Genomic DNA, 8,972 nt, shown 5'->3' on the forward strand with positions numbered 1-8,972 from the left:
GGAGAAGGGGGTTGCTGTCTGGGTACCTCCTACACTAGCGGCTGGTGCAGTGCAAAGACAAAAGGCTGGGGTTTGAATTGCTGCAATAAACTGTGATTCTAGGACTGTATGTTCATGCAGTGTCTTTACAAGCAGTGAAGTTTGAGCCAGTTGCTAGTTGTTAGGCATATACTGTGTATGGGCAGAGAGCTGCCTGCTGGAGGACCTTGTTTCTGCACTGCAAGTGAGGTGTGCAAAGGAGCATCGCAGTGAACAACTTCAACCTTAACTTCACCAGGAGGAAAACTGCTTAGAGCTCACCAGTGATAGGTACTGCAAGGCTCCAAGGGATAGGCACAAGGCAAATGTGCATCTAAGGCATAACACCTCCTTGCACTAGTGTATTCGCACTCAGTGTTGCTGCCCACACAGAGTATGTTTTCTGTTCTTGCTGAGTTGTGTCAGATCATGTCCTGTACTGCAGCCCCTGGCAGAGAAAGTACAGCTGCATCTTCCAGAGGCTAGAAGAGCCAAGGTGCATTCTTCAGAGACCGTATTCTTTTCATCAGCTCTCTAGGAATAGTACTCAGTGGTCCGTGAGGCAATATAAATTATATCATCTCTCCTGTGCTCTCAGTTAAAGGTTTGGGGAGAGGGCCCTTTGCTGGTCCATGGGAAAAAATGGAGGAGCAAAGGCTTTTTGGCCTAAAGTGTTTGAAAATGCTTGGTTTGGGGGAGAACACTGATGTATACTGCACAGACCCATGTGCAAAAACTAGAAAAAACAAGCCAATTAGATTATCACTCTTGTCCTGTAGGTTGAAGTGCCACAGGAGACTGGAGAGGTGGTGTAGACCAGCATGGTAGGTCATCACTGCTTCTGCTGCACTGGCACGTTGCAGACATACAGGGTACAGCTAAAGGTGAAGGTTCAGTGCTCCTCCTCACTGATGTGCCTATTGCAGCAATTTTCCTTGAGTAGTCACCTCTTCCCTTTAAGGGTTTTTGTTTAAAGCACAGAAGGGCATGCTAGACACTGACAAACAGGTATTGTCATCTTGCAGAGGGAAGTCAAAAGAACAAATAGCTGCATTTTGGTTTAGGAGAAACAATCTCTATGCAGCAGAGATTTGCTAATTTACACTGTCATGAGGTCTTGTTGGAAACATTTTTGAATGAAAAAGCCAGGAAATGATGCAAAATAGATCTGAGTTATTCCAGGAGATGGTTAAATTTTTCATAGTGGTAACTGATAGATCAGTCTGTGCGCTATGACATCTCATCATAAAAATACATCATGGGAGACTTCTGCTATTTGTTCTTGGCTGAGCACTGACCTTGGCTATTAGATCTCAATTAAGCAAATCCATGACTAATGTTTTTCTCTCCTGCTTTTCTGCTGCAGAAAACAATATTTGATGAAGCAAACTCTGAGTGCTTGCATGCTTACTCTCCAGATGGGACCCACAGTCACTAGACTTCATGTAATCTGAAAAAACAGGATTTTTTATGTGAGTTCCAAGAAAAGGAGGTATTTAAAAATCCTTGGAGCCAAGGTTTGCTGCCTTCAGCATGGAACAGCCTCTGCTGTTCCCGAACAATGTATGTTGTGGAGGCCGGAGAGAAGGGGTGAGTAGGCAGTAGAGATCAAATAGAACTTGCCACATCTTCACTCCTTTATGCTTGCTCACCTGGGATCCTTTAACCTTCCTTTAACTTCTCCCCTATCATTTTGTTCTAGGAGAAGGGAAGAACTGCCAGTGGGCTAGACAATGGTAGCAATAAGACTGTGCAAGACTTGCCTTGCTGCATAAAACCCCTGTGCAAGCTAGAGGATGTCTGCAGAATGGTTCCAGTTTCAGCCCAGGTAAATGCTGAAGCATCAAAGCATTGTGCTGCTCTTGGACTGCAATCACAGCACTGGGCCAGGAAGGACTTGGAGGAAATCATATCCCCGTGCTTGTGTTTGACATCCAGCAGCAGCTGGCAATGGCAGGAGCAGCCACAGAAACAGTTGTAGGAGAGGTGTGCTTCTGCAGCTGAGAAATGAGGGTGGGAGGTTAGGGGTGAAGGAAGAGTTCTCTCTTCCAGCTGTGGCAGAGCGCAACTACCCCCCACCCCCACCCCATCTCGGGCCCAAAATGTGGTGGAGCACAACTATCTCCACCCCTTTATCTCAGGCCCCAGCTGACTGCAAATAACTGACAGCGCCTAGGGCTGACCAGGAGGAACTGGGTGATACTGGTTGCAACTGGTGAGGCCAGAAATGGGCGTGAGATCAGCAAAAAGGAATATCTTTTTCCCCAACATGGCATGAGGTCAGCAAAAAAAAGGTACATCTCCACACCAAATATTGTATGACCGTGAGTCAAACTCCGTGCCCATAAATAGCACTGCAGCCTAGAGTCCATCGAGCTCTCCTGCACGGCAGCAGGCTGCATGGTGGTGAATCTCCCCTTGAGCTGGGACGCCTCTCAAGCTTACTGTCCTGGAGTTAAGAGAACCTCTGACAAGAAACTGTTGGAGTGGTAAGAAACCGAGACTCGGGCAATAACAAATGTGCAGTAAGATTCACTTGCTATGACTACACTATATAGCCATCCTCAATAAATCTGTTTGCACTAAACCCAGAGATGATGACAATCCTAATAACCTCCCCCCTACCCCACCCCTGTGACACCAGCTAATTACACATGCTGCCTTCTGTTGGGATTCAGGCAGGAAAGAGGTGACATGGCAGCAACTCAGCTACAGAGACAAAGGAGGCAGCAGGAAAAGGATGGATTTTGTTGCACTTGTTCTACAGCACACTGCTTGGAGGCAAGAGGAAGAGTGAGAAAAGTGGATTGTGGATGAGGTCACACTACCTCCTAACAACTGCCAACTCTGTGGGGAGCAAAAGACATTGTTTTGTCACCCGGTTTGTGATTAGGATTTGATGGTGCAAAGACAGCATGAAGTGTAGGCCACAAGCATGGTGGAACAAAAGCGTTGCTTTAAAAGGGCCTGCAGCACATTTTCAGCTGTCTGGGCTGGAAGGGGCTTATTTGCACGCAGCATTCAGCTGGATACAGGATGGCTACAGATTATTTGCAGTGGTGGGGCTAAAATCACAGATACCTGATAATCAGTGCTTTTGCAAAATCAAGTTTCATCATGGCAATGAGAACAGTCAAACTCAAAACAATCATTACAAGCATAGTGCCATTCTCTGAGAGACTTTCCAGGTGCTAGCTGTAGCTGACAAAAGGTCAGACTGACATATGGCTTCAGTCTTAGAGGAATGCTGTCTGGAAAGCCAAGGGCAAAAAGGCCAGTGTATATGGAAGTGTGCTGACTGGAGTGGCAGAAAGGTACACGTAGATTTGATCTCTGCCACTGGGATAAGGTAAGTTAGTGACAGAGTAATTCTCTCCGTTCTAGGAAAGATGGGACATGCTGTGCAGTAACTGGGGATGAGAAGGGTGTTAAATCTTGGCCTAATCCTATATTTAGCCTAGGATTGTTCCCTCTTCTCTGCCTGCCTTGGCTGTGAGCAGCGGTGCTTTTTCCTGTTCCTTAGGGGAAACTATTCTAAAAATGACTTTTTCGTTACCACCACTACTACTACCTTCTTGTCAGTCCACTCAAGTTTACTTTTGTTCAGGTCCATCCCTTGATTCCTAGCTCCACAGTCCCAAGATTTGTTTAAGGAGGCATCTGCTTATGAACCAGTGAGTCTTTCCAAAATTGAAATTCTGCCTGAAGGCAAAGATAACACCAAAGCTTCACCTACAACCAATCCCTCTGCCTGGACTGATTGTTTTTAAGCAAGAACAGTGTTTTGAAGGATGAGTCTCCTTTTCAGGCTATACGTGCTCTTCTCTGGCTCCTCCATCATTTCAAAATCAATAGCTGTCTCTGATTGCCCCCCTCCCCTCCAGACCCTGCTCTTTGCTACCTCATTTTAGTTTTAATTTGCCACAGCAAAATTGCAGTCATTTTTTCCCCATCCTAATTAAGAAACCTATCCATTAAGGAGAAAGAAAACAAAAACAAAACCTTCTTATCTAAGCCCCTAGCACAGAACAGAGACAGAAATGATTGGTGAGAAGATCAGCTCCAGAAAGCCAAGGCCTTTATTGATTCTTCTGGCCTTCCTCAATAAATGCAGAATTAGAGTTTTAAATTCACCTACAAGGAAGCTAAAAGCTAGTGTAAAATGCTGACTTCCCAACATCAGAGAATAAAGAAGCAGTATGTCTTTGAGTCTGACTTTTTACTCTATATATGTAGTTTCAACAAAAATGTTCCACAGCATGGAACATCATTTTACCTCACCATACCTCTAATTCAGTTTCCCCACCTTTTGATATAAATTGGCGTTGCTCCTGGCTTTCCAAAGGGTAATGGTCCTGACCTACCTTTTGGAAATGCTTTGAGATCTGTGCATGAAAAGAGGTTAAAAAAGCTGAGTCACAGGCAAATGGCCCCCCTCCAGCTCAGCCAACAGCACTGAGCTCTGAGTTAAGAAAATGAGTGCTGAGTGACGGTAACGGAGGGCTCAGCCTTAAGGCCATTCAGTTCATTTCACACTGGTGCTAATGAACATGATGACAGACACAAAAAGGGAATGGCTGAAAGGGGGAACTCCCAAACATTAGATGGGAGAGCATCTACTACACACGGGCATTTTGTGGAAGAGGACACTCAACAGCAACAACACAGGACAATGTCAGAGAGAGGATAGTCCCCTCTGGCTTCCTCTAGGAAAATGAGATGAGAGATGCCTCCACAGGGTTATAACCTGTATTATCCAGAGGAAGAAGCATCTCTTCTGCAAAGAGGAAAAGCTGCTGCAGACATTACAGACATTACTCCCTCTCTCCTCATCCCCCTGGGCAGTGGAAGTGGCAGCTACCTTCTGTGACACCTATCTGAGCACAAGCCCTGGATGTGAATCAAAATCAGATCTGGCTCCCTGCCATCCTCCAGACACTTACTTATCATCTTGGGGAGATAAGCATTTAGCAGATTAACCTGTTTGGAGTTTCTGTGCATGCTCAAATCCTCCTAGGATGGTCATACATTTAAAATAGCAGGAAGTGTAGGGGGAGGATACTCACTAGACTAAAATTACTCTGATATTCCAGAGTGTTCCTCTCTCCACTGGGACCCCAGGATCAAAACACCTCAGAGCAGGACCTGCTAGAAAAGCCCAGACAAAATCTGCACAGAACCTGCTAGAAAATTCCAGACAAAATCTGCATTAAAGGCATAAAAGTAGGCTTTTGAGCCTGGTTTTCTAAGGAAAAAAGGATTACGTTCTCATGTTTTGTGCATGTGTGTAACGCTGCATGTTCTCACATTCCTATTCAGTCACTTTAAAGCCTGTTGGTCCATTTCAATTAGATCTGATAGGCAACATAAGTTTCACAGCTAATTTAGGTCCTGTGGGTTTAGTAGATAGCCAGTCAGATGAAAGGGACTCTATAAATGGCCTAATTCAGGAAAAAGGCTGCAGCGCACATGTATTAAACACTGGTGAGAGCACATAGGAGAAAAATTTATAAATGCTCAGTTGGAAGAACAGCTTCAATGAGAGAGCACAATGTTTTAGGAACATAAATCCTGAGGGAACCAAGGTTCATTGATCCTGCTGCTCACAAAACCACTGCTTTTGTTTTATTGTGATAATAGATGGGAGGAAAATATTATTTATTAATTTAGAAAACACTATAAAAAGCCCTAGGATCAAGGGTTTAAATGCATCTGGTGGGTTTAGGAAGTAGGATTCAGTGGCCCATTTGTTGCTAGCACCCTGTTTGTAACAGAAGCCAGCACTAGCTGACAGATTGGCGTACCACCTGAAACTGGGAAAGATCCTGAAGAAGGGTCAGGGGCCCAGGGTCTACGAGGAAATGTTGAAAGACCTGGCATTCTCTACTGTGGTACAGAGGAGACTAAAGAGGGGAGGAAGCTAATTGCAGAGCCTACAACTATATGAAAGGGAGTTACAAAGATAACAGAGTCAAACTCTTCTTGGATTAGAGACCTCCAGATATCCTCTCCAATCATCATTTCTGTGGTGCTTTGACTACGGATATCAGAAGATGATGCAAGGAAACAGCCTGTATGAGCTAAGCTATAACTTGCACAGTGGGAACTTTCACCTCACCTCTACTAGAGTGTATGTGAGCATGTTTTTAGTATTCAGTGTTTATATGGAAAAATGGTTTTATTAAGATATTTGTCACTATTATTTGCTAAATAGAAATAGCTGAACATATTTTGGACCATGCTAAACTTCTGTCAGCAACATCTTGTGCCTCTTATGCTGAATCTGTAGCTGACCTGTAACATCATGCTACAGGCTGTTTTCAACCAGATTTGATATTAGGATGTACAGAGGCATCAGCAGACACGGAGGACTGTCACTAGTCCAGAAACTCAAGAAACCTGTGAACTAAAGCCTTATTCTAGAATGGGCATTATTTTCAATACCTCACTCTTGTCTTTACCCCTTTGTTCTTCTATCAGAACTTCTTCCTGTATAGAGATCTTCTAATAAACCTCATTTTATATAGGGGTCTTGTCAGGCCTCCAATGATTTACTCTTCTGAATCAGTTTCTGGAGTCCTTGTACTTCTGTTAACCATTTGAGGAATTTGTTCAGACTTGGACAAGTTTCATGATCTCATCAAGAACTAAAGCATACTTAGAAGACACTGGATTATAGCTCAGTTAATCTTACATCCTAATTAAATGGGACATAAGTCTTGTTACCAAGTCTCTTTTCCATGTTAAATCTATCAAGCTTCAGGTGCAATGTGGAGAATGGGAATGGCTTACATGAATAGATGAAGACAGATCCAAGTTCTTGTCTGCACTCTGAACTAAGATGCAGCCAGCCTCAACCTGGACTTGTAGCCATGGCAGTGGGATGGCTCTGCAGCCAGCTAGGTGTTCCCTACCTACTAGCTTCTTCATGTAGCTCAGCAGAGCGTGTAGCATAGGCAGAGGAGCTTAGGTCCATCTTAAGTATATCTGTAGAAATCTGATGTGGAACAGTGAGGAAAAACATCAACTAGCTCTCAAAGAATGGAAAAATACCTAAAGACAGAACCATTCAGGCAGTAGACACAACTCTAGGGCCTGCCTTGCCAGTAAGTTACTGCCTGGTTGCAATGCAGGGGGCATCTTAGGCACTAGTTGGCAGTCCAGTTTGTAACAACTTCTGCAGCACAGTCCTCTCAAGAGGACAGAAAATCATGAGTTTACACAGGTAGTTTCCTCTTCTGCCTCCAGTACTCAACCCACTGCGTTTTGATTCTGATTTATCTACAGATTTTATTTTCCCTTTACTCTAGATTATATAAAACTCAGTAATTGTTTACAATCTGTTGGACAGTTAGTTGTATCTATACATCACATAATGAACAGAGTACATGCGGTAAACAACATGCTTCATTTCCAGGTGGCCTTGAATTAAACACATCATTATCTTCCTGGAATCAGCTGATTACATTAATTTTCTTGCAAAGTTTGCCTGGATGACCTTCTCTTCCCCTCCCCTCAGCTGCACATGGTGGGGCATCCTAGAAGACTGCTTCCTATGGCACTGATGCAATTTTATATTTGTGGCCTCTGGGCAGCACTTCTCCTTTAGAGGAATTAAAATCTACAGAGATTATCTCAGCATGCACCTATATGAACACAAATAAATATTTGTGGTACATATAGATACAAAAACTTGATCAGGACTATGAAAAATCTTCTTGTGTCACTGCACACCTAAACAGATTAGGTGCAAGTACCATAACCTGAAAACTGTTTAGATTAGGTCAATGGTTCCCAATCATTCTTTCCCAAAGAAAAATTAGTAGAATTCTGTATATCACTTGATCTACCCTATCACCCCTGCTTCCTTCCCAGGCTGTTGTTGCCTCTTCAAAATCAAGTTCTTGGAGCACAGTTCCTTGAGCCTGCAGAAGTCCTGCAGTTTGCTCATTCGTACTCCACTCTTCACCTTTAATATGGTCACAGAACCAATATTCCAGTTAGACTGGCAGTCCAGGAAATTCTTCCTTCTTATACTTGTTTCTCTTCATACATGTATGATTTTTTTTTTCCTGAGTCATTTCTGGTATGCCCATTTCTGGGTCACAGACTTCTCATTTTCTGGGTGTCTGGTACTGAATTAGATCAGTGGTGTACCTCAGTCACAAAATGTCATTAGGTAACAAACCTGATTGCAGGTCAGTAACTCAGCAAATTCTCAGCTCAGCCACCATCTAAGCACACGACTTCAATAGCCACTGGATCCTTCACAGGCCCCACTGCTATCAGTAGTCTGCAGCATTTACTGCAATTTCAAACTGCACAGGTACAAACAGTATGGTTTCTTGTCCTTGAATCACAGGAACAACTGAATCCTGGAATAAATAATTGCTTGGCATTTGTCATATATTTCTAGGCAAGTGAAGACATTAAGAAAGGAAGAAGATGGACTTAAACCTCAGCAGGCTGTGAAGGAACCAGATGCATTTGGCTCATGATCAACTATCTCCATGAATGTCTGTCTTCTCTAGTCTTCAGTGGTGAGTGAGTAGGCAGATTTCTGCTGCACTCTCTGAGCTGAGAATAGAAAGTCTACCTTCTAATGGTTAGGAAAACAGATATTCTCCCTCTCCTTTCAGGTGTTGCTTAGGGAGCTTTGCTCTTTTCTAGACTTACTCAAACAGTCAACATTCCCTTCTGATCCAGTCACATTGTAGTATCTCTCCACAACAGTATTCACTCTCCCAGGGCTCAGCTGTAAATACACCAGGCCTATAACATAGAAAGGAGAGATTTCTGGCATAGAATATGGAAATGAGGTATGAAAACCCACATCTGATTAGTCATTAAATTTACTGGAGCTCACTGCACTATTGTATATGGAATTAATTGCACACATATACACAAGTATTCACCTGCTATGAAACAAACATACCAGACACACTTCCCCCATG

At 43.5% G+C, this 8,972-nt stretch overlaps 1 long non-coding RNA gene across 1 annotated transcript; it reads left to right on the top strand.

Moving 5' to 3' along the window:
* The first annotated feature begins 211 nt into the window (after positions 1–211).
* LOC136991999 (uncharacterized) lies at positions 212–2,571 on the top strand. The gene is made up of 3 exons (XR_010884025.1): positions 212–309; positions 1,385–1,608; positions 1,721–2,571. It is a non-coding gene; the product is annotated as an uncharacterized lncRNA (long non-coding RNA).
* Positions 2,572–8,972: the final 6,401 nt, after the last annotated feature.

This window comes from Apteryx mantelli, chromosome 4, assembly GCF_036417845.1.
Source record: "Apteryx mantelli isolate bAptMan1 chromosome 4, bAptMan1.hap1, whole genome shotgun sequence".
In the NCBI taxonomy this organism is placed as follows: domain Eukaryota; kingdom Metazoa; phylum Chordata; class Aves; order Apterygiformes; family Apterygidae; genus Apteryx; species Apteryx mantelli.